Raw genomic sequence first — 26,587 nt, forward strand, 5'->3', positions numbered from 1 at the left:
TTGGGAATTTCCAATGCTCCACTTCCTCTCCCAAATTCCAATCAAACCCTAATGAAGTAACGACACTTTGCGTGTTGAGAATTTACAATCCGCCACTTCCCCTTCCAAATTCCCAACAAAACCATGCAATACGAGCAGTTCCATCATTGGCAATTTCAACTCCTCCAGTTCCTCTCCCAAATTTCCTCCAACCTCTAACGGAATAATGACATTCTGTGTGTGGGAAATTTAGAATCCTCCACTTCCCCTTCCAAATTCCCATAGAATAGCTGCATTCTGGGTTTATGGATTTTCAAAACATCCATACGTCCACTTAAACTCGCACGAAAACCTCGCAAAAACAGCATTCATGGTGTTGGGAATATGATATCCTCACGTTGCTCTATCCACTTTCCAGCAAAACCATGGAATGACAGCATTCTGGGCATTGGGAGTTCGGAATCCTCCACTTCTCTTCCCAAATTCCAATGGAATAACAGCCTTCCAGGCATGGGGATATTGGAATCCTCTAGTTCCCTTCCAAAAAGCCCATGGAAAAACGACATTCTGGGCATTGAGAAGTGAAAGTTTGCCAATTGCCTTCCCAAATCCCTAGGGAAGAAGACAATTCCGGCTGTCAGGTATTTGAAATCCTTCAGCTCCGCACCATAACCCCCATGGAATAACAGAATTCCAGGCGTTAGGAATTGAGCATCCTCCAGTTCCCCTTCGAATTTCCCATGGAATCCTGGCATTCTGGATGTCGGCACTTTAGAATCGCCCATACACTCTCCCAAATAGCCAAAAATTCACAAGGAATAACAGAATTCATGATATCAGGAATATATCATCCGCCAGCTCGCCGCACAATTTCCCACGCAATAACAGCATTCCGTGTGGTGGGAATCTTGACTCCTCCACTTACCCTCCCAAATCTGCATGGAATCATGGCATTCTGGGTGTTGGGAATTTTCAATCCCCCAGAAACCCACCCCAAATCCCACCACATTCCCAAAGAAGAGCAACTTTCCAGATGTCAGGAATTTGGAATATCCCAGTTCCCCACCCAAATTCCTATGGAACAACAGCATTCCAAGTGACAAAAATTGAGAATCTTCCGGCAACATGAAAAAATTGTCATGGAATAATGGGATTTCAGGTGTGAGGAATTGAGAATGCCCCGTACAGCCTCCCAGATTCCCACCACATTCCAATGGAATAACAACATGCCAGATTTCAGGAACTGAGAATCATCCTCTTCCCCTCCCAAATTCCCATGGAAACACGGCATTCTCTTATTCCCTAATTTGGAACCCCCCATAAGCGTTCCCAAAATCCCACCAAATTCCCATGGAATAACCATTTTAGTGTGTTGGGAATTTCCAATGCTCCACTTCCTCTCCCAAATTCCAATCAAACCCTAATGAAGTAATGACACTTTGCGTGTTGAGAATTTACAATCCGCCACTTCCCCTTCCAAATTCCCAACAAAACCATGCAATACGAGCAGTTCCATCATTGGCAATTTCAACTCCTCCAGTTCCTCTCCCAAATTTCCTCCAACCTCTAACGGAATAATGACATTCTGTGTGTGGGAAATTTAGAATCCTCCACTTCCCCTTCCAAATTCCCATAGAATAGCTGCATTCTGGGTTTATGGATTTTCAAAACATCCATACGTCCACTTAAACTTGCACGAAAACCTCGCAAAAACAGCATTCATGGTGTTGGGAATATGATATCCTCCAGTTGCTCTATCCACTTTCCAGCAAAACCATGGAATGACAGCATTCTGGGCATTGGGAGTTCGGAATCCTCCACTTCTCTTCCCAAATTCCAATGGAATAACAGCCTTCCAGGCATGGGGATATTGGAATCCTCTAGTTCCCTTCCAAAAAGCCCATGGAATAACGACATTCTGGGCATTGAGAAGTGAAAGTTTGCCAATTGCCTTCCCAAATCCCTAGGGAAGAAGACAATTCCGGCTGTCAGGTATTTGAAATCCTTCAGCTCCGCACCATAACCCCCATGGAATAACAGAATTCCAGGCGTTAGGAATTGAGCATCCTCCAGTTCCCCTTCGAATTTCCCATGGAATCCTGGCATTCTGGATGTCGGCACTTTAGAATCGCCCATACACCCTCCCAAATAGCCAAAAATTCACAAGGAATAACAGAATTCATGATATCAGGAATATATCATCCGCCAGCTCTCCGCACAATTTCCCACGCAATAACAGCATTCCGTGTGGTGGGAATCTTGACTCCTCCACTTACCCTCCCAAATCTGCATGGAATCATGGCATTCTGGGTGTTGGGAATTTTCAATCCCCCATAAACCCACCCCAAATCCCACCACATTCCCAAAGAAGAGCAACTTTCCAGATGTCAGGAATTTGGAATATCCCAGTTCCCCACCCAAATTCCTATGGAACAACAGCATTCCAAGTGACAGAAATCAAGAATCTTCCGGCAACGTGAAAAAATTGTCATGGAATAATGGGATTCCAGGTGTGAGGAATTGAGAATGCCCTGTACAGCCTCCCAGATTCCCACCACATTCCAATGGAATAACAACATTCCAGATTTCAGGAACTGAGAATCATCCTCTTCCCCTCCCAAATTCCCATGGAAACACGGCATTCTCTTATTCCCTAATTTGGAACCCCCCATAAGCGTTCCCAAAATCCCACCAAATTCCCATGGAATAACCATTTTAGTGTGTTGGGAATTTCCAATGCTCCACTTCCTCTCCCAAATTCCAATCAAACCCTAATGAAGTAATGACACTTTGCGTGTTGAGAATTTACAATCCGCCACTTCCCCTTCCAAATTCCCAACAAAACCATGGAATACGAGCAGTTCCATCATTGGCAATTTCAACTCCTCCAGTTCCTCTCCCAAATTTCCACCTAAATCTAACGGAATAATGGCACATTTTGTGGGGTCAATTAAGAATCCTCCACTTCCCCTTCCAAATTCCCATAGAATAGCTGCATTCTGGGTTTATGGATTTTCAAAACATCCATACGTCCACTTAAACTCGCACGAAAACCTCGCAAAAACAGCATTCATGGTGTTGGGAATATGATATCCTCACGTTGCTCTATCCACTTTCCAGCAAAACCATGGAATGACAGCATTCTGGGCATTGGGAGTTCGGAATCCTCCACTTCTCTTCCCAAATTCCAATGGAATAACAGCCTTCCAGGCATGGGGATATTGGAATCCTCTAGTTCCCTTCCAAAAAGACCATGGAATAACGACATTCTGGGCATTGAGAAGTGAAAGTTTGCCAATTGCCTTCCCAAATCCCTAGGGAAGAAGACAATTCCGGCTGTCAGGTATTTGAAATCCTTCAGCTCCGCACCATAACCCCCATGGAATAACAGAATTCCAGGCGTTAGGAATTGAGCAGCCTCCAGTTCCCCTTCGAATTTCCCATGGAATCCTGGCATTCTGCATGTCAGCAGTTTAAAATCGCCCATACACTGTCCCAAATAGCCAAAAATTCACAAGGAATAACAGAATTCATGATATCAGGAATATATTATCCACCAGCACTCCACACAATTTCCCACAGAATAACAGTATTCCGGGTGGCGAGAATCTTGACTCCTCCAGTTACCCTCCCAAATCTGCATGGAAAAATGAATACCAGGCATTGGGAACGTAGAATCCTCATGTTCCCTTTCCAAATTCCCATGGAATAACCATTTTAGTGTGTTGGGAATTTCCAATGCTCCACTTCCTCTCCCAAATTCCAATCAAACCCTAATGAAGTAACGACACTTTGCGTGTTGAGAATTTACAATCCGCCACTTCCCCTTCCAAATTCCCAACAAAACCATGGAATACGAGCAGTTCCATCATTGGCAATTTCAACTCCTCCAGTTCCTCTCCCAAATTTCCTCCAACCTCTAACGGAATAATGACATTCCGTGTGTGGGAAATTTAGAATCCTCCACTTCCCCTTCCAAATTCCCATAGAATAGCTGCATTCTGGGTTTATGGATTTTCAAAACATCCATACGTCCACTTAAACTCGCACGAAAACCTCGCAAAAACAGCATTCATGGTGTTGGGAATATGATATCCTCACGTTGCTCTATCCACTTTCCAGCAAAACCATGGAATGACAGCATTCTGGGCATTGGGAGTTCGGAATCCTCCACTTCTCTTCCCAAATGCCAATGGAATAACAGCCTTCCAGGCATGGGGATATTGGAATCCTCTAGTTCCCTTCCAAAAAGCCCAGGGAATAACGACATTCTGGGCATTGAAAGGTGAAAGTGTGCCAATTGCCTTCCCAAATCCCTAGGGAAGAAGACAATTCCGGCTGTCAGGTATTTGAAATCCTTCAGCTCCGCACCATAACCCCCATGGAATAACAGAATTCCAGGCGTTAGGAATTGAACATCCTCCAGTTCCCCTTCGAATTTCCCATGGAATCCTGGCATTCTGGATGTCGGCAGTTTAGAATCTCCCATACACTGTCCCAAATAGCCAAAAATTCACAAGGAATAACAGAATTCATGATATCAGGAATATATCATCCGACAGCTCTCCGCACAATTTCCCACGCAATAACAGCATTCCGTGTGGTGGGAATCTTGACTCCTCCACTTACCCTCCCAAATCTGCATGGAATCATGGCATTCTGGGTGTTGGGAATTTTCAATCCCCCATAAACCCACCCCAAATCCCACCACATTCCCAAAGAAGAGCAACTTTCCAGATGTCAGGAATTTGGAATATCCCAGTTCCCCACCCAAATTCCCATGGAACAACAGCATTCCCAGTGACAGAAATCGAGAATCTTCCGGCAACGTGAAAAAATTGCCATGGAATAATGGGATTCCAGGTGTGAGGAATTGAGAATGCCCCGTACAGCCTCCCAGATTCCCACCACATTCCCATGGAATAACAACATTCCAGATTTCAGGAACTGAGAATCATCCTCTTCCCCTCCCAAATTCCCATGGAAACACGGCATTCTCTTATTCCCTAATTTGGAACCCCCCATAAGCGTTCCCAAAATCCCACCAAATTCCCATGGAGTAACCATTTTAGTGTGTTGGGAATTTCCAATGCTCCACTTCCTCTCCCAAATTCCAATCAAACCCTAATGAAGTAATGACACTTTGCGTGTTGAGAATTTACAATCCGCCACTTCCCCTTCCAAATTCCCAACAAAACCATGCAATACGAGCAGTTCCATCATTGGCAATTTCAACTCCTCCAGTTCCTCTCCCAAATTTCCACCTAAATCTAACGGAATAATGGCACATTTTGTGGGGTCAATTAAGAATCCTCCACTTCCCCTTCCAAATTCCCATAGAATAGCTGCATTCTGGGTTTATGGATTTTCAAAACATCCATACGTCCACTTAAACTCGCACGAAAACCTCGCAAAAACAGCATTCATGGTGTTGGGAATATGATATCCTCACGTTGCTCTATCCACTTTCCAGCAAAACCATGGAATGACAGCATTCTGGGCATTGGGAGTTCGGAATCCTCCACTTCTCTTCCCAAATTCCAATGGAATAACAGCCTTCCAGGCATGGGGATATTGGAATCCTCTAGTTCCCTTCCAAAAAGACCATGGAATAACGACATTCTGGGCATTGAGAAGTGAAAGTTTGCCAATTGCCTTCCCAAATCCCTAGGGAAGAAGACAATTCCGGCTGTCAGGTATTTGAAATCCTTCAGCTCCGCACCATAACCCCCATGGAATAACAGAATTCCAGGCGTTAGGAATTGAGCATCCTCCAGTTGCCTTTGGATCTTCCCATGGAATCATGGCATTCTGGATGTCGGCAGTTTAGAATCTCCCATACACTGTCCCAAATAGCCAAAAATTCACAAGGAATAACAGAATTCATGATATCAGGAATATATCATCCACCAGCTCTCCACACAATTTCCCACGGAATAACAGCATTCCGGGTGGTGGGAATCTTGACTCTCCAGTTACCCTCCCAAATCTCCATGGAAAAGTGAATACCAGGCATTGGGAACGTAGAATCCTCATATTCCCCTTCCAAATTCCCATGGTATAACCATTTAAGTGTGTTGGGAATTTCCAATGCTCCACTTCCTCTCCCAAATTCCAATCAAACCCTAATGAAGTAACGACACTTTGCGTGTTGAGAATTTACAATCCGCCACTTCCCCTTCCAAATTCCCAACAAAACCATGGAATACGAGCAGTTCCATCATTGGCAATTTCAACTCCTCCAGTTCCTCTCCCAAATTTCCTCCAACCTCTAACGGAATAATGACATTCCGTGTGTGGGAAATTTAGAATCCTCCACTTCCCCTTCCAAATTCCCATAGAATAGCTGCATTCTGGGTTTATGGATTTTCAAAACATCCATACGTCCACTTAAACTCGCACGAAAACCTCGCAAAAACAGCATTCATGGTGTTGGGAATATGATATCCTCACGTTGCTCTATCCACTTTCCAGCAAAACCATGGAATGACAGCATTCTGGGCATTGGGAGTTCGGAATCCTCCACTTCTCTTCCCAAATTCCAATGGAATAACAGCCTTCCAGGCATGGGGATATTGGAATCCTCTAGTTCCCTTCCAAAAAGCCCACGGAATAACGACATTCTGGGCATTGAGAAGTGAAAGTTTGCCAATTGCCTTCCCAAATCCCTAGGGAAGAAGACAATTCCGGCTGTCAGGTATTTGAAATCCTTCAGCTCCGCACCATAACCCCCATGGAATAACAGAATTCCAGGCGTTAGGAATTGAGCATCCTCCAGTTCCCCTTCGAATTTCCCATGGAATCCTGGCATTCTGGATGTCGGCACTTTAGAATCGCCCATACACTCTCCCAAATAGCCAAAAAATTCACAAGGAATAACAGAATTCATGATATCAGGAATATATCATCCGCCAGCTCTCCGCACAATTTCCCACGCAATAACAGCATTCCGTGTGGTGGGAATCTTGACTCCTCCACTTACCCTCCCAAATCTGCATGGAATCATGGCATTCTGGGTGTTGGGAATTTTCAATCCCCCAGAAACCCACCCCAAATCCCACCACATTCCCAAAGAAGAGCAACTTTCCAGATGTCAGGAATTTGGAATATCCCAGTTCCCCACCCAAATTCCCATGGAACAACAGCATTCCAAGTGACAGAAATCGAGAATCTTCCGGCAACGTGAAAAAATTGTCATGGAATAATGGGATTTCAGGTGTGAGGAATTGAGAATGCCCTGTACAGCCTCCCAGATTCCCACCACATTCCAATGGAATAACAACATTCCAGATTTCAGGAACTGAGAATCATCCTCTTCCCCTCCCAAATTCCCATGGAAACACGGCATTCTCTTATTCCCTAATTTGGAACCCCCCATAAGCGTTCCCAAAATCCCACCAAATTCCCATGGAATAACCATTTTAGTGTGTTGGGAATTTCCAATGCTCCACTTCCTCTCCCAAATTCCAGTCAAACCCTAATGAAGTAACGACACTTTGCGTGTTGAGAATTTACAATCCGCCACTTCCCCTTCCAAATTCCCAACAAAACCATGGAATACGAGCAGTTCCATCATTGGCAATTTCAACTCCTCCAGTTCCTCTCCCAAATTTCCTCCAACCTCTAACGGAATAATGACATTCCGTGTGTGGGGAATTTAGAATCCTCCACTTCCCCTTCCAAATTCCCATAGAATAGCTGCATTCTGGGTTTATGGATTTTCAAAACATCCATACGTCCACTTAAACTCGCACGAAAACCTCGCAAAAACAGCATTCATGGTGTTGGGAATATTATATCCTCACGTTGCTCTATCCACTTTCCAGCAAAACCATGGAATGACAGCATTCTGGGCATTGGGAGTTCGGAATCCTCCACTTCTCTTCCCAAATTCCAATGGAATAACAGCCTTCCAGGCATGGGGATATTGGAATCCTCTAGTTCCCTTCCAAAAAGACCATGGAATAACGACATTCTGGGCATTGAGAAGTGAAAGTTTGCCAATTGCCTTCCCAAATCCCTAGGGAAGAAGACAATTCCGGCTGTCAGGTATTTGAAATCCTTCAGCTCCGCACCATAACCCCCATTGAATAACAGAATTCCAGGCGTTAGGAATTGAGCATCCTCCAGTTGCCTTTGGATCTTCCCATGGAATCCTGGCATTCTGGATGTCGGCAGTTTAGAATCTCCCATACACTGTCCCAAATAGCCAAAAATTCACAAGGAATAACAGAATTCATGATATCAGGAATATATCATCCGCCAGATCTCCGCACAATTTCCCACGCAATAACAGCATTCCGTGTGGTGGGAATCTTGACTCCTCCACTTACCCTCCCAAATCTGCATGGAATCATGGCATTCTGGGTGTTGGGAATTTTCAATCCCCCAGAAACCCACCCCAAATCCCACCACATTCCCAAAGAAGAGCAACTTTCCAGATGTCAGGAATTTGGAATATCCCAGTTCCCCACCCAAATTCCCATGGAACAACAGCATTCCCAGTGACAGAAATCGAGAATCTTCCGGCAACGTGAAAAAATTGCCATGGAATAATGGGATTCCAGGTGTGAGGAATTGAGAATGCCCCGTACAGCCTCCCAGATTCCCACCACATTCCCATGGAATAACAACATTCCAGATTTCAGGAACTGAGAATCATCCTCTTCCCCTCCCAAATTCCCATGGAAACACGGCATTCTCTTATTCCCTAATTTGGAACCCCCCATAAGCGTTCCCAAAATCCCACCAAATTCCCATGGAGTAACCATTTTAGTGTGTTGGGAATTTCCAATGCTCCACTTCCTCTCCCAAATTCCAATCAAACCCTAATGAAGTAATGACACTTTGCGTGTTGAGAATTTACAATCCGCCACTTCCCCTTCCAAATTCCCAACAAAACCATGCAATACGAGCAGTTCCATCATTGGCAATTTCAACTCCTCCAGTTCCTCTCCCAAATTTCCACCTAAATCTAACGGAATAATGGCACATTTTGTGGGGTCAATTAAGAATCCTCCACTTCCCCTTCCAAATTCCCATAGAATAGCTGCATTCTGGGTTTATGGATTTTCAAAACATCCATACGTCCACTTAAACTCGCACGAAAACCTCGCAAAAACAGCATTCATGGTGTTGGGAATATGATATCCTCACGTTGCTCTATCCACTTTCCAGCAAAACCATGGAATGACAGCATTCTGGGCATTGGGAGTTCGGAATCCTCCACTTCTCTTCCCAAATTCCAATGGAATAACAGCCTTCCAGGCATGGGGATATTGGAATCCTCTAGTTCCCTTCCAAAAAGACCATGGAATAACGACATTCTGGGCATTGAGAAGTGAAAGTTTGCCAATTGCCTTCCCAAATCCCTAGGGAAGAAGACAATTCCGGCTGTCAGGTATTTGAAATCCTTCAGCTCCGCACCATAACCCCCATGGAATAACAGAATTCCAGGCGTTAGGAATTGAGCATCCTCCAGTTGCCTTTGGATCTTCCCATGGAATCATGGCATTCTGGATGTCGGCAGTTTAGAATCTCCCATACACTGTCCCAAATAGCCAAAAATTCACAAGGAATAACAGAATTCATGATATCAGGAATATATCATCCACCAGCTCTCCACACAATTTCCCACGGAATAACAGCATTCCGGGTGGTGGGAATCTTGACTCTCCAGTTACCCTCCCAAATCTCCATGGAAAAGTGAATACCAGGCATTGGGAACGTAGAATCCTCATATTCCCCTTCCAAATTCCCATGGTATAACCATTTAAGTGTGTTGGGAATTTCCAATGCTCCACTTCCTCTCCCAAATTCCAATCAAACCCTAATGAAGTAACGACACTTTGCGTGTTGAGAATTTACAATCCGCCACTTCCCCTTCCAAATTCCCAACAAAACCATGGAATACGAGCAGTTCCATCATTGGCAATTTCAACTCCTCCAGTTCCTCTCCCAAATTTCCTCCAACCTCTAACGGAATAATGACATTCCGTGTGTGGGAAATTTAGAATCCTCCACTTCCCCTTCCAAATTCCCATAGAATAGCTGCATTCTGGGTTTATGGATTTTCAAAACATCCATACGTCCACTTAAACTCGCACGAAAACCTCGCAAAAACAGCATTCATGGTGTTGGGAATATGATATCCTCACGTTGCTCTATCCACTTTCCAGCAAAACCATGGAATGACAGCATTCTGGGCATTGGGAGTTCGGAATCCTCCACTTCTCTTCCCAAATTCCAATGGAATAACAGCCTTCCAGGCATGGGGATATTGGAATCCTCTAGTTCCCTTCCAAAAAGCCCATGGAATAACGACATTCTGGGCATTGAGAAGTGAAAGTTTGCCAATTGCCTTCCCAAATCCCTAGGGAAGAAGACAATTCCGGCTGTCAGGTATTTGAAATCCTTCAGCTCCGCACCATAACCCCCATGGAATAACAGAATTCCAGGCGTTAGGAATTGAGCATCCTCCAGTTCCCCTTCGAATTTCCCATGGAATCCTGGCATTCTGGATGTCGGCAGTTTAGAATCGCCCATACACTCTCCCAAATAGCCAAAAATTCACAAGGAATAACAGAATTCATGATATCAGGAATATATCATCCGCCAGCTCGCCGCACAATTTCCCACGCAATAACAGCATTCCGTGTGGTGGGAATCTTGACTCCTCCACTTACCCTCCCAAATCTGCATGGAATCATGGCATTCTGGGTGTTGGGAATTTTCAATCCCCCAGAAACCCACCCCAAATCCCACCACATTCCCAAAGAAGAGCAACTTTCCAGATGTCAGGAATTTGGAATATCCCAGTTCCCCACCCTAATTCCTATGGAACAACAGCATTCCAAGTGACAAAAATTGAGAATCTTCCGGCAACATGAAAATATTGTCATGGAATAATGGGATTTCAGGTGTGAGGAATTGAGAATGCCCCGTACAGCCTCCCAGATTCCCACCACATTCCAATGGAATAACAACATTCCAGATTTCAGGAACTGAGAATCATCCTCTTCCCCTCCCAAATTCCCATGGAAACACGGCATTCTCTTATTCCCTAATTTGGAACCCCCCATAAGCGTTCCCAAAATCCCACCAAATTCCCATGGAATAACCATTTTAGTGTGTTGGGAATTTCCAATGCTCCACTTCCTCTCCCAAATTCCAATCAAACCCTAATGAAGTAATGACACTTTGCGTGTTGAGAATTTACAATCCGCCACTTCCCCTTCCAAATTCCCAACAAAACCATGGAATACGAGCAGTTCCATCATTGGCAATTTCAACTCCTCCAGTTCCTCTCCCAAATTTCCTCCAACCTCTAACGGAATAATGACATTCTGTGTGTGGGAAATTTAGAATCCTCCACTTCCCCTTCCAAATTCCCATAGAATAGCTGCATTCTGGGTTTATGGATTTTCAAAACATCCATACGTCCACTTAAACTCGCACGAAAACCTCGCAAAAACAGCATTCATGGTGTTGGGAATATGATATCCTCACGTTGCTCTATCCACTTTCCAGCAAAACCATGGAATGACAGCATTCTGGGCATTGGGAGTTCGGAATCCTCCACTTCTCTTCCCAAATTCCAATGGAATAACAGCCTTCCAGGCATGGGGATATTGGAATCCTCTAGTTCCCTTCCAAAAAGACCATGGAATAATGACATTCTGGGCATTGAGAAGTGAAAGTTTGCCAATTGCCTTCCCAAATCCCTAGGGAAGAAGACAATTCCGGCTGTCAGGTATTTGAAATCCTTCAGCTCCGCACCATAACCCCCATGGAATAACAGAATTCCAGGCGTTAGGAATTGAGCATCCTCCAGTTCCCCTTCGAATTTCCCATGGAATCCTGGCATTCTGGATGTCGGCACTTTAGAATCGCCCATACACTGTCCCAAAGAGCCAAAAATTCACAAGGAATAACAGAATTCATGATATCAGGAATATATCATCCGCCAGCTCGCCGCACAATTTCCCACGCAATAACAGCATTCCGTGTGGTGGGAATCTTGACTCCTCCACTTACCCTCCCAAATCTGCATGGAATCATGGCATTCTGGGTGTTGGGAATTTTCAATCCCCCATAAACCCACCCCAAATCCCACCACATTCCCAAAGAAGAGCAACTTTCCAGATGTCAGGAATTTGGAATATCCCAGTTCCCCACCCAAATTCCCATGGAACAACAGCATTCCAAGTGACAGAAATCGAGAATCTTCCGGCAACGTGAAAAAATTGCCATGGAATAATGGGATTTCAGGTGTGAGGAATTGAGAATGCCCCGTACAGCCTCCCAGATTCCCACCACATTCCAATGGAATAACAACATTCCAGATTTCAGGAACTGAGAATCATCCTCTTCCCCTCCCAAATTCCCATGGAAACACGGCATTCTCTTATTCCCTAATTTGGAACCCCCCATAAGCGTTCCCAAAATCCCACCAAATTCCCATGGAATAACCATTTTAGTGTGTTGGGAATTTCCAATGCTCCACTTCCTCTCCCAAATTCCAATCAAACCCTAATGAAGTAATGACACTTTGCGTGTTGAGAATTTACAATCCGCCACTTCCCCTTCCAAATTCCCAACAAAACCATGGAATACGAGCAGTTCCATCATTGGCAATTTCAACTCCTCCAGTTCCTCTCCCAAATTTCCACCTAAATCTAACGGAATAATGGCACATTTTGTGGGGTCAATTAAGAATCCTCCACTTCCCCTTCCAAATTCCCATAGAATAGCTGCATTCTGGGTTTATGGATTTTCAAAACATCCATACGTCCACTTAAACTCGCACGAAAACCTCGCAAAAACAGCATTCATGGTGTTGGGAATATGATATCCTCACGTTGCTCTATCCACTTTCCAGCAAAACCATGGAATGACAGCATTCTGGGCATTGGGAGTTCGGAATCCTCCACTTCTCTTCCCAAATTCCAATGGAATAACAGCCTTCCAGGCATGGGGATATTGGAATCCTCTAGTTCCCTTCCAAAAAGACCATGGAATAACGACATTCTGGGCATTGAGAAGTGAAAGTTTGCCAATTGCCTTCCCAAATCCCTAGGGAAGAAGACAATTCCGGCTGTCAGGTATTTGAAATCCTTCAGCTCCGCACCATAACCCCCATGGAATAACAGAATTCCAGGCGTTAGGAATTGAGCAGCCTCCAGTTCCCCTTCGAATTTCCCATGGAATCCTGGCATTCTGCATGTCAGCAGTTTAAAATCGCCCATACACTGTCCCAAATAGCCAAAAATTCACAAGGAATAACAGAATTCATGATATCAGGAATATATTATCCACCAGCACTCCACACAATTTCCCACAGAATAACAGTATTCCGGGTGGCGAGAATCTTGACTCCTCCAGTTACCCTCCCAAATCTGCATGGAAAAATGAATACCAGGCATTGGGAACGTAGAATCCTCATGTTCCCTTTCCAAATTCCCATGGAATAACCATTTTAGTGTGTTGGGAATTTCCAATGCTCCACTTCCTCTCCCAAATTCCAATCAAACCCTAATGAAGTAACGACACTTTGCGTGTTGAGAATTTACAATCCGCCACTTCCCCTTCCAAATTCCCAACAAAACCATGGAATACGAGCAGTTCCATCATTGGCAATTTCAACTCCTCCAGTTCCTCTCCAAAATTTCCTCCAACCTCTAACGGAATAATGACATTCCGTGTGTGGGAAATTTAGAATCCTCCACTTCCCCTTCCAAATTCCCATAGAATAGCTGCATTCTGGGTTTATGGATTTTCAAAACATCCATACGTCCACTTAAACTCGCACGAAAACCTCGCAAAAACAGCATTCATGGTGTTGGGAATATGATATCCTCACGTTGCTCTATCCACTTTCCAGCAAAACCATGGAATGACAGCATTCTGGGCATTGGGAGTTCGGAATCCTCCACTTCTCTTCCCAAATTCCGATGGAATAACAGCCTTCCAGGCATGGGGATATTGGAATCCTCTAGTTCCCTTCCAAAAAGCCCAGGGAATAACGACATTCTGGGCATTGAGAGGTGAAAGTGTGCCAATTGCCTTCCCAAATCCCTAGGGAAGAAGACAATTCCGGCTGTCAGGTATTTGAAATCCTTCAGCTCCGCACCATAACCCCCATGGAATAACAGAATTCCAGGCGTTAGGAATTGAACATCCTCCAGTTCCCCTTCGAATTTCCCATGGAATCCTGGCATTCTGGATGTCGGCACTTTAGAATCTCCCATACACTGTCCCAAATAGCCAAAAATTCACAAGGAATAACAGAATTCATGATATCAGGAATATATCATCCGCCAGCTCTCCGCACAATTTCCCACGCAATAACAGCATTCCGTGTGGTGGGAATCTTGACTCCTCCACTTACCCTCCCAAATCTGCATGGAATCATGGCATTCTGGGTGTTGGGAATTTTCAATCCCCCATAAACCCACCCCAAATCCCACCACATTCCCAAAGAAGAGCAACTTTCCAGATGTCAGGAATTTGGAATATCCCAGTTCCCCACCCAAATTCCCATGGAACAACAGCATTCCCAGTGACAGAAATCGAGAATCTTCCGGCAACGTGAAAAAATTGCCATGGAATAATGGGATTCCAGGTGTGAGGAATTGAGAATGCCCCGTACAGCCTCCCAGATTCCCACCACATTCCCATGGAATAACAACATTCCAGATTTCAGGAACTGAGAATCATCCTCTTCCCCTCCCAAATTCCCATGGAAACACGGCATTCTCTTATTCCCTAATTTGGAACCCCCCATAAGCGTTCCCAAAATCCCACCAAATTCCCATGGAGTAACAATTTTAGTGTGTTGGGAATTTCCAATGCTCCACTTCCTGTCCCAAATTCCAATCAAACCCTAATGAAGTAATGACACTTTGCGTGTTGAGAATTTACAATCCGCCACTTCCCCTTCCAAATTCCCAACAAAACCATGCAATACGAGCAGTTCCATCATTGGCAATTTCAACTCCTCCAGTTCCTCTCCCAAATTTCCTCCAACCTCTAACGGAATAATGACATTCCGTGTGTGGGAAATTTAGAATCCTCCACTTCCCCTTCCAAATTCCCATAGAATAGCTGCATTCTGGGTTTATGGATTTTCAAAACATCCATACGTCCACTTAAACTCGCACGAAAACCTCGCAAAAACAGCATTCATGGTGTTGGGAATATGATATCCTCACGTTGCTCTATCCACTTTCCAGCAAAACCATGGAATGACAGCATTCTGGGCATTGGGAGTTCGGAATCCTCCACTTCTCTTCCCAAATTCCAATGGAATAACAGCCTTCCAGGCATGGGGATATTGGAATCCTCTAGTTCCCTTCCAAAAAGACCATGGAATAACGACATTCTGGGCATTGAGAAGTGAAAGTTTGCCAATTGCCTTCCCAAATCCCTAGGGAAGAAGACAATTCCGGCTGTCAGGTATTTGAAATCCTTCAGCTCCGCACCATAACCCCCATGGAATAACAGAATTCCAGGCGTTAGGAATTGAGCATCCTCCAGTTGCCTTTGGATCTTCCCATGGAATCATGGCATTCTGGATGTCGGCAGTATAGAATCTCCCATACACTGTCCCAAATAGCCAAAAATTCACAAGGAATAACAGAATTCATGATATCAGGAATATATCATCCACCAGCTCTCCACACAATTTCCCACGGAATAACAGCATTCCGGGTGGTGGGAATCTTGACTCTCCAGTTACCCTCCCAAATCTCCATGGAAAAGTGAATACCAGGCATTGGGAACGTAGAATCCTCATATTCCCCTTCCAAATTCCCATGGTATAACCATTTAAGTGTGTTGGGAATTTCCAATGCTCCACTTCCTCTCCCAAATTCCAATCAAACCCTAATGAAGTAACGACACTTTGCGTGTTGAGAATTTACAATCCGCCACTTCCCCTTCCAAATTCCCAACAAAACCATGGAATACGAGCAGTTCCATCATTGGCAATTTCAACTCCTCCAGTTCCTCTCCCAAATTTCCTCCAACCTCTAACGGAATAATGACATTCCGTGTGTGGGAAATTTAGAATCCTCCACTTCCCCTTCCAAATTCCCATAGAATAGCTGCATTCTGGGTTTATGGATTTTCAAAACATCCATACGTCCACTTAAACTCGCACGAAAACCTGGCAAAAACAGCATTCATGGTGTTGGGAATATGATATCCTCACGTTGCTCTATCCACTTTCCAGCAAAACCATGGAATGACAGCATTCTGGGCATTGGGAGTTCGGAATCCTCCACTTCTCTTCCCAAATTCCAATGGAATAACAGCCTTCCAGGCATGGGGATATTGGAATCCTCTAGTTCCCTTCCAAAAAGCCCACGGAATAACGACATTCTGGGCATTGAGAAGTGAAAGTTTGCCAATTGCCTTCCCAAATCCCTAGGGAAGAAGACAATTCCGGCTGTCAGGTATTTGAAATCCTTCAGCTCCGCACCATAACCCCCATGGAATAACAGAATTCCAGGCGTTAGGAATTGAGCATCCTCCAGTTCCCCTTCGAATTTCCCATGGAATCCTGGCATTCTGGATGTCGGCACTTTAGAATCGCCCATACACTCTCCCAAATAGCCAAAAAATTCACAAGGAATAACAGAATTCATGATATCAGGAATATATCATCCGCCAGCTCTCCGCACAATTTCCCACGCAATAACAGCATTCCGTGTGGTGGGAATCTTGACTCCTCCACTTACCCTCCCAAATCTGCATGGAATCATGGCATTCTGGGTGTTGGGAATTTTCAATCCCCCATAAACCCACCCCAAATCCCACCACATTCCCAAAGAAGAGCAACTTTCCAGATGTCAGGAATTTGGAATATCCCAGTTCCCCACCCAAATTCCCATGGAACAACAGCATTCCAAGTGACAGAAATCAAGAATCTTCCGGCAACGTGAAAAAATTGTCATGGAATAATGGGATTTCAGGTGTGAGGAATTGAGAATGCCCTGTACAGCCTCCCAGATTCCCACCACATTCCAATGGAATAACAACATTCCAGATTTCAGGAACTGAGAATCATCCTCTTCCCCTCCCAAATTCCCATGGAAACACGGCATTCTCTTATTCCCTAATTTGGAACCCCCCATAAGCGTTCCGAAAATCCCACCAAATTCCCATGGAATAACTATTTTAGTGTGTTGGGAATTTCCAATGCTCCACTTCCTCTCCCAAATTCCAGTCAAACCCTAATGAAGTAACGACACTTTGCGTGTTGAGAATTTACAATCCGCCACTTCCCCTTCCAAATTCCCAACAAAACCATGGAATACGAGCAGTTCCATCATTGGCAATTTCAACTCCTCCAGTTCCTCTCCCAAATTTCCTCCAACCTCTAACGGAATAATGACATTCCGTGTGTGGGGAATTTAGAATCCTCCACTTCCCCTTCCAAATTCCCATAGAATAGCTGCATTCTGGGTTTATGGATTTTCAAAACATCCATACGTCCACTTAAACTCGCACGAAAACCTCGCAAAAACAGCATTCATGGTGTTGGGAATATGATATCCTCACGTTGCTCTATCCACTTTCCAGCAAAACCATGGAATGACAGCATTCTGGGCATTGGGAGTTCGGAATCCTCCACTTCTCTTCCCAAATTCCAATGGAATAACAGCCTTCCAGGCATGGGGATATTGGAATCCTCTAGTTCCCTTCCAAAAAGACCATGGAATAACGACATTCTGGGCATTGAGAAGTGAAAGTTTGCCAATTGCCTTCCCAAATCCCTAGGGAAGAAGACAATTCCGGCTGTCAGGTATTTGAAATCCTTCAGCTCCGCACCATAACCCCCATGGAATAACAGAATTCCAGGCGTTAGGAATTGAGCATCCTCCAGTTGCCTTTGGATCTTCCCATGGAATCATGGCATTCTGGATGTCGGCACTTTAGAATCTCCCATACACTGTCCCAAATAGCCAAAAATTCACAAGGAATAACAGAATTCATGATATCAGGAATATATCATCCGCCAGCTCTCCGCACAATTTCCCACGCAATAACAGCATTCCGTGTGGTGGGAATCTTGACTCCTCCACTTACCCTCCCAAATCTGCATGGAATCATGGCATTCTGGGTGTTGGGAATTTTCAATCCCCCAGAAACCCACCCCAAATCCCACCACATTCCCAAAGAAGAGCAACTTTCCAGATGTCAGGAATTTGGAATATCCCAGTTCCCCACCCAAATTCCTATGGAACAACAGCATTCCAAGTGACAAAAATTGAGAATCTTCCGGCAACATGAAAAAATTGTCATGGAATAATGGGATTTCAGGTGTGAGGAATTGAGAATGCCCCGTACAGCCTCCCAGATTCCCACCACATTCCAATGGAATAACAACATGCCAGATTTCAGGAACTGAGAATCATCCTCTTCCCCTCCCAAATTCCCATGGAAACACGGCATTCTCTTATTCCCTAATTTGGAACCCCCCATAAGCGTTCCCAAAATCCCACCAAATTCCCATGGAATAACCATTTTAGTGTGTTGGGAATTTCCAATGCTCCACTTCCTCTCCCAAATTCCAATCAAACCCTAATGAAGTAATGACACTTTGCGTGTTGAGAATTTACAATCCGCCACTTCCCCTTCCAAATTCCCAACAAAACCATGGAATACGAGCAGTTCCATCATTGGCAATTTCAACTCCTCCAGTTCCTCTCCCAAATTTCCTCCAACCTCTAACGGAATAATGACATTCTGTGTGTGGGAAATTTAGAATCCTCCACTTCCCCTTCCAAATTCCCATAGAATAGCTGCATTCTGGGTTTATGGATTTTCAAAACATCCATACGTCCACTTAAACTTGCACGAAAACCTCGCAAAAACAGCATTCATGGTGTTGGGAATATGATATCCTCACGTTGCTCTATCCACTTTCCAGCAAAACCATGGAATGACAGCATTCTGGGCATTGGGAGTTCGGAATCCTCCACTTCTCTTCCCAAATTCCAATGGAATAACAGCCTTCCAGGCATGGGGATATTGGAATCCTCTAGTTCCCTTCCAAAAAGACCATGGAATAATGACATTCTGGGCATTGAGAAGTGAAAGTTTGCCAATTGCCTTCCCAAATCCCTAGGGAAGAAGACAATTCCGGCTGTCAGGTATTTGAAATCCTTCAGCTCCGCACCATAACCCCCATGGAATAACAGAATTCCAGGCGTTAGGAATTGAGCATCCTCCAGTTCCCCTTCGAATTTCCCATGGAATCCTGGCATTCTGGATGTCGGCACTTTAGAATCGCCCATACACTGTCCCAAAGAGCCAAAAATTCACAAGGAATAACAGAATTCATGATATCAGGAATATATCATCCGCCAGCTCGCCGCACAATTTCCCACGCAATAACAGCATTCCGTGTGGTGGGAATCTTGACTCCTCCACTTACCCTCCCAAATCTGCATGGAATCATGGCATTCTGGGTGTTGGGAATTTTCAATCCCCCATAAACCCACCCCAAATCCCACCACATTCCCAAAGAAGAGCAACTTTCCAGATGTCAGGAATTTGGAATATCCCAGTTCCCCACCCAAATTCCTATGGAACAACAGCATTCCAAGTGACAGAAATCAAGAATCTTCCGGCAACGTGAAAAAATTGTCACGGAATAATGGGATTCCAGGTGTGAGGAATTGAGAATGCCCTGTACAGCCTCCCAGATTCCCACCACATTCCAATGGAATAACAACATGCCAGATTTCAGGAACTGAGAATCATCCTCTTCCCCTCCCAAATTCCCATGGAAACACGGCATTCTCTTATTCCCTAATTTGGAACCCCCCATAAGCGTTCCCAAAATCCCACCAAATTCCCATGGAATAACCATTTTAGTGTGTTGGGAATTTCCAATGCTCCACTTCCTCTCCCAAATTCCAATCAAACCCTAATGAAGTAATGACACTTTGCGTGTTGAGAATTTACAATCCGCCACTTCCCCTTCCAAATTCCCAACAAAACCATGCAATACGAGCAGTTCCATCATTGGCAATTTCAACTCCTCCAGTTCCTCTCCCAAATTTCCACCTAAGTCTAACGGAATAATGGCACATTTTGTGGGGTCAATTAAGAATCCTCCACTTCCCCTTCCAAATTCCCATAGAATAGCTGCATTCTGGGTTTATGGATTTTCAAAACATCCATACGTCCACTTAAACTCGCACGAAAACCTCGCAAAAACAGCATTCATGGTGTTGGGAATATGATATCCTCACGTTGCTCTATCCACTTTCCAGCAAAACCATGGAATGACAGCATTCTGGGCATTGGGAGTTCGGAATCCTCCACTTCTCTTCCCAAATTCCAATGGAATAACAGCCTTCCAGGCATGGGGATATTGGAATCCTCTAGTTCCCTTCCAAAAAGACCATGGAATAACGACATTCTGGGCATTGAGAAGTGAAAGTTTGCCAATTGCCTTCCCAAATCCCTAGGGAAGAAGACAATTCCGGCTGTCAGGTATTTGAAATCCTTCAGCTCCGCACCATAACCCCCATGGAATAACAGAATTCCAGGCGTTAGGAATTGAGCAGCCTCCAGTTCCCCTTCGAATTTCCCATGGAATCCTGGCATTCTGGATGTCGGCAGTTTAAAATCGCCCATACACTGTCCCAAATAGCCAAAAATTCACAAGGAATAACAGAATTCATGATATCAGGAATATATTATCCACCAGCACTCCACACAATTTCCCACAGAATAACAGTATTCCGGGTGGCGAGAATCTTGACTCCTCCAGTTACCCTCCCAAATCTGCATGGAAATATGAATACCAGGCATTGGGAACGTAGAATCCTCATGTTCCCTTTCCAAATTCCCATGGAATAACCATTTTAGTGTGTTGGGAATTTCCAATGCTCCACTTCCTCTCCCAAATTCCAATCAAACCCTAATGAAGTAACGACACTTTGCATGTTGAGAATTTACAATCCGCCACTTCCCCTTCCAAATTCCCAACAAAACCATGGAATACGAGCAGTTCCATCATTGGCAATTTCAACTCCTCCAGTTCCTCTCCCAAATTTCCTCCAACCTCTAACGGAATAATGACATTCTGTGTGTGGGAAATTTAGAATCCTCCACTTCCCCTTCCAAATTCCCATAGAATAGCTGCATTCTGGGTTTATGGATTTTCAAAACATCCATACGTCCACTTAAACTCGCACGAAAACCTCGCAAAAACAGCATTCATGGTGTTGGGAATATGATATCCTCACGTTGCTCTATCCACTTTCCAGCAAAACCATGGAATGACAGCATTCTGGGCATTGGGAGTTCGGAATCCTCCACTTCTCTTCCCAAATTCCAATGGAATAACAGCCTTCCAGGCATGGGGATATTGGAATCCTCTAGTTCCCTTCCAAAAAGCCCATGGAATAACGACATTCTGGGCATTGAGAAGTGAAAGTTTGCCAATTGCCTTCCCAAATCCCTAGGGAAGAAGACAATTCCGGCTGTCAGGTATTTGAAATCCTTCAGCTCCGCACCATAACCCCCATTGAATAACAGAATTCCAGGCGTTAGGAATTGAGCATCCTCCAGTTCCCCTTCGAATTTCCCATGGAATCCTGGCATTCTGGATGTCGGCACTTTAGAATCGCCCATACACTCTCCCAAATAGCCAAAAATTCACAAGGAATAACAGAATTCATGATATCAGGAATATATCATCCGCCAGCTCTCCGCACAATTTCCCACGCAATAACAGCATTCCGTGTGGTGGGAATCTTGACTCCTCCACTTACCCTCCCAAATCTGCATGGAATCATGGCATTCTGGGTGTTGGGAATTTTCAATCCCCCAGAAACCCACCCCAAATCCCACCACATTCCCAAAGAAGAGCAACTTTCCAGATGTCAGGAATTTGGAATATCCCAGTTCCCCACCCAAATTCCTATGGAACAACAGCATTCCAAGTGACAAAAATTGAGAATCTTCCGGCAACATGAAAAAATTGTCATGGAATAATGGGATTTCAGGTGTGAGGAATTGAGAATGCCCCGTACAGCCTCCCAGATTCCCACCACATTCCAATGGAATAACAACATGCCAGATTTCAGGAACTGAGAATCATCCTCTTCCCCTCCCAAATTCCCATGGAAACACGGCATTCTCTTATTCCCTAATTTGGAACCCCCCATAAGCGTTCCCAAAATCCCACCAAATTCCCATGGAATAACCATTTTAGTGTGTTGGGAATTTCCAATGCTCCACTTCCTCTCCCAAATTCCAATCAAACCCTAATGAAGTAATGACACTTTGCGTGTTGAGAATTTACAATCCGCCACTTCCCCTTCCAAATTCCCAACAAAACCATGCAATACGAGCAGTTCCATCATTGGCAATTTCAACTCCTCCAGTTCCTCTCCCAAATTTCCTCCAACCTCTAACGGAATAATGACATTCCGTGTGTGGGAAATTTAGAATCCTCCACTTCCCCTTCCAAATTCCCATAGAATAGCTGCATTCTGGGTTTATGGATTTTCAAAACATCCATACGTCCACTTAAACTCGCACGAAAACCTCGCAAAAACAGCATTCATGGTGTTGGGAATATGATATCCTCACGTTGCTCTATCCACTTTCCAGCAAAACCATGGAATGACAGCATTCTGGGCATTGGGAGTTCGGAATCCTCCACTTCTCTTCCCAAATTCCGATGGAATAACAGCCTTCCAGGCATGGGGATATTGGAATCCTCTACTTCCCTTCCAAAAAGCCCAGGGAATAACGACATTCTGGGCATTGAGAGGTGAAAGTGTGCCAATTGCCTTCCCAAATCCCTAGGGAAGAAGACAATTCCGGCTGTCAGGTATTTGAAATCCTTCAGCTCCGCACCATAACCCCCATGGAATAACAGAATTCCAGGCGTTAGGAATTGAACATCCTCCAGTTCCCCTTCGAATTTCCCATGGAATCCTGGCATTCTGGATGTCGGCAGTTTAGAATCTCCCATACACTGTCCCAAATAGCCAAAAATTCACAAGGAATAACAGAATTCATGATATCAGGAATATATCATCCGCCAGCTCTCCGCACAATTTCCCACGCAATAACAGCATTCCGTGTGGTGGGAATCTTGACTCCTCCACTTACCCTCCCAAATCTGCATGGAATCATGGCATTCTGGGTGTTGGGAATTTTCAATCCCCCATAAACCCACCCCAAATCCCACCACATTCCCAAAGAAGAGCAACTTTCCAGATGTCAGGAATTTGGAATATCCCAGTTCCCCACCCAAATTCCCATGGAACAACAGCATTCCAAGTGACAGAAATCGAGAATCTTCCGGCAACGTGAAAAAATTGCCATGGAATAATGGGATTCCAGGTGTGAGGAATTGAGAATGCCCCGTACAGCCTCCCAGATTCCCACCACATTCCCATGGAATAACAACATTCCAGATTTCAGGAACTGAGAATCATCCTCTTCCCCTCCCAAATTCCCATGGAAACACGGCATTCTCTTATTCCCTAATTTGGAACCCCCCATAAGCGTTCCCAAAATCCCACCAAATTCCCATGGAGTAACCATTTTAGTGTGTTGGGAATTTCCAATGCTCCACTTCCTCTCCCAAATTCCAATCAAACCCTAATGAAGTAATGACACTTTGCGTGTTGAGAATTTACAATCCGCCACTTCCCCTTCCAAATTCCCAACAAAACCATGCAATACGAGCAGTTCCATCATTGGCAATTTCAACTCCTCCAGTTCCTCTCCCAAATTTCCTCCAACCTCTAACGGAATAATGACATTCCGTGTGTGGGAAATTTAGAATCCTCCACTTCCCCTTCCAAATTCCCATAGAATAGCTGCATTCTGGGTTTATGGATTTTCAAAACATCCATACGTCCACTTAAACTCGCACGAAAACCTCGCAAAAACAGCATTCATGGTGTTGGGAATATGATATCCTCACGTTGCTCTATCCACTTTCCAGCAAAACCATGGAATGACAGCATTCTGGGCATTGGGAGTTCGGAATCCTCCACTTCTCTTCCCAAATTCCAATGGAATAACAGCCTTCCAGGCATGGGGATATTGGAATCCTCTAGTTCCCTTCCAAAAAGACCATGGAATAACGACATTCTGGGCATTGAGAAGTGAAAGTTTGCCAATTGCCTTCCCAAATCCCTAGGGAAGAAGACAATTCCGGCTGTCAGGTATTTGAAATCCTTCAGCTCCGCACCATAACCCCCATGGAATAACAGAATTCCAGGCGTTAGGAATTGAGCAGCCTCCAGTTCCCCTTCGAATTTCCCATGGAATCCTGGCATTCTGCATGTCAGCAGTTTAAAATCGCCCATACACTGTCCCAAATAGCCAAAAATTCACAAGGAATAACAGAATTCATGATATCAGGAATATATTATCCACCAGCACTCCACACAATTTCCCACAGAATAACAGTATTCCGGGTGGCGAGAATCTTGACTCCTCCAGTTACCCTCCCAAATCTGCATGGAAAAATGAATACCAGGCATTGGGAACGTAGAATCCTCATGTTCCCTTTCCAAATTCCCATGGAATAACCATTTTAGTGTGTTGGGAATTTCCAATGCTCCACTTCCTCTCCCAAATTCCAATCAAACCCTAATGAAGTAACGACACTTTGCGTGTTGAGAATTTACAATCCGCCACTTCCCCTTCCAAATTCCCAACAAAACCATGCAATACGAGCAGTTCCATCATTGGCAATTTCAACTCCTCCAGTTCCTCTCCCAAATTTCCTCCAACCTCTAACGGAATAATGACATTCCGTGTGTGGGAAATTTAGAATCCTCCACTTCCCCTTCCAAATTCCCATAGAATAGCTGCATTCTGGGTTTATGGATTTTCAAAACATCCATACGTCCACTTAAACTCGCACGAAAACCTCGCAAAAACAGCATTCATGGTGTTGGGAATATGATATCCTCACGTTGCTCTATCCACTTTCCAGCAAAACCATGGAATGACAGCATTCTGGGCATTGGGAGTTCGGAATCCTCCACTTCTCTTCCCAAATTCCAATGGAATAACAGCCTTCCAGGCATGGGGATATTGGAATCCTCTAGTTCCCTTCCAAAAAGCCCAGGGAATAACGACATTCTGGGCATTGAGAGGTGAAAGTGTGCCAATTGCCTTCCCAAATCCCTAGGGAAGAAGACAATTCGGGCTGTCAGGTATTTGAAATCCTTCAGCTCCGCACCATAACCCCCATGGAATAACAGAATTCCAGGCGTTAGGAATTGAGCATCCTCCAGTTCCCCTTCGAATTTCCCATGGAATCCTGGCATTCTGGATGTCGGCAGTTTAGAATCTCCCATACACTGTCCCAAATAGCCAAAAATTCACAAGGAATAACAGAATTCATGATATCAGGAATATATCATCCGCCAGCTCTCCGCACAATTTCCCACGCAATAACAGCATTCCGTGTGGTGGGAATCTTGACTCCTCCACTTACCCTCCCAAATCTGCATGGAATCATGGCATTCTGGGTGTTGGGAATTTTCAATCCCCCATAAACCCACCCCAAATCCCACCACATTCCCAAAGAAGAGCAACTTTCCAGATGTCAGGAATTTGGAATATCCCAGTTCCCCACCCAAATTCCCATGGAACAACAGCATTCCAAGTGACAGAAATCGAGAATCTTCCGGCAACGTGAAAAAATTGCCATGGAATAATGGGATTCCAGGTGTGAGGAATTGAGAATGCCCCGTACAGCCTCCCAGATTCCCACCACATTCCCATGGAATAACAACATTCCAGATTTCAGGAACTGAGAATCATCCTCTTCCCCTCCCAAATTCCCATGGAAACACGGCATTCTCTTATTCCCTAATTTGGAACCCCCCATAAGCGTTCCCAAAATCCCACCAAATTCCCATGGAGTAACCATTTTAGTGTGTTGGGAATTTCCAATGCTCCACTTCCTCTCCCAAATTCCAATCAAACCCTAATGAAGTAATGACACTTTGCGTGTTGAGAATTTACAATCCGCCACTTCCCCTTCCAAATTCCCAACAAAACCATGCAATACGAGCAGTTCCATCATTGGCAATTTCAACTCCTCCAGTTCCTCTCCCAAATTTCCTCCAACCTCTAACGGAATAATGACATTCCGTGTGTGGGAAATTTAGAATCCTCCACTTCCCCTTCCAAATTCCCATAGAATAGCTGCATTCTGGGTTTATGGATTTTCAAAACATCCATACGTCCACTTAAACTCGCACGAAAACCTCGCAAAAACAGCATTCATGGTGTTGGGAATATGATATCCTCACGTTGCTCTATCCACTTTCCAGCAAAACCATGGAATGACAGCATTCTGGGCATTGGGAGTTCGGAATCCTCCACTTCTCTTCCCAAATTCCAATGGAATAACAGCCTTCCAGGCATGGGGATATTGGAATCCTCTAGTTCCCTTCCAAAAAGACCATGGAATAACGACATTCTGGGCATTGAGAAGTGAAAGTTTGCCAATTGCCTTCCCAAATCCCTAGGGAAGAAGACAATTCCGGCTGTCAGGTATTTGAAATCCTTCAGCTCCGCACCATAACCCCCATGG

This window comes from Sturnus vulgaris, chromosome 5 (assembly GCF_052056855.1).
Source record: "Sturnus vulgaris isolate bStuVul1 chromosome 5, bStuVul1.hap1, whole genome shotgun sequence".
In the NCBI taxonomy this organism is placed as follows: domain Eukaryota; kingdom Metazoa; phylum Chordata; class Aves; order Passeriformes; family Sturnidae; genus Sturnus; species Sturnus vulgaris.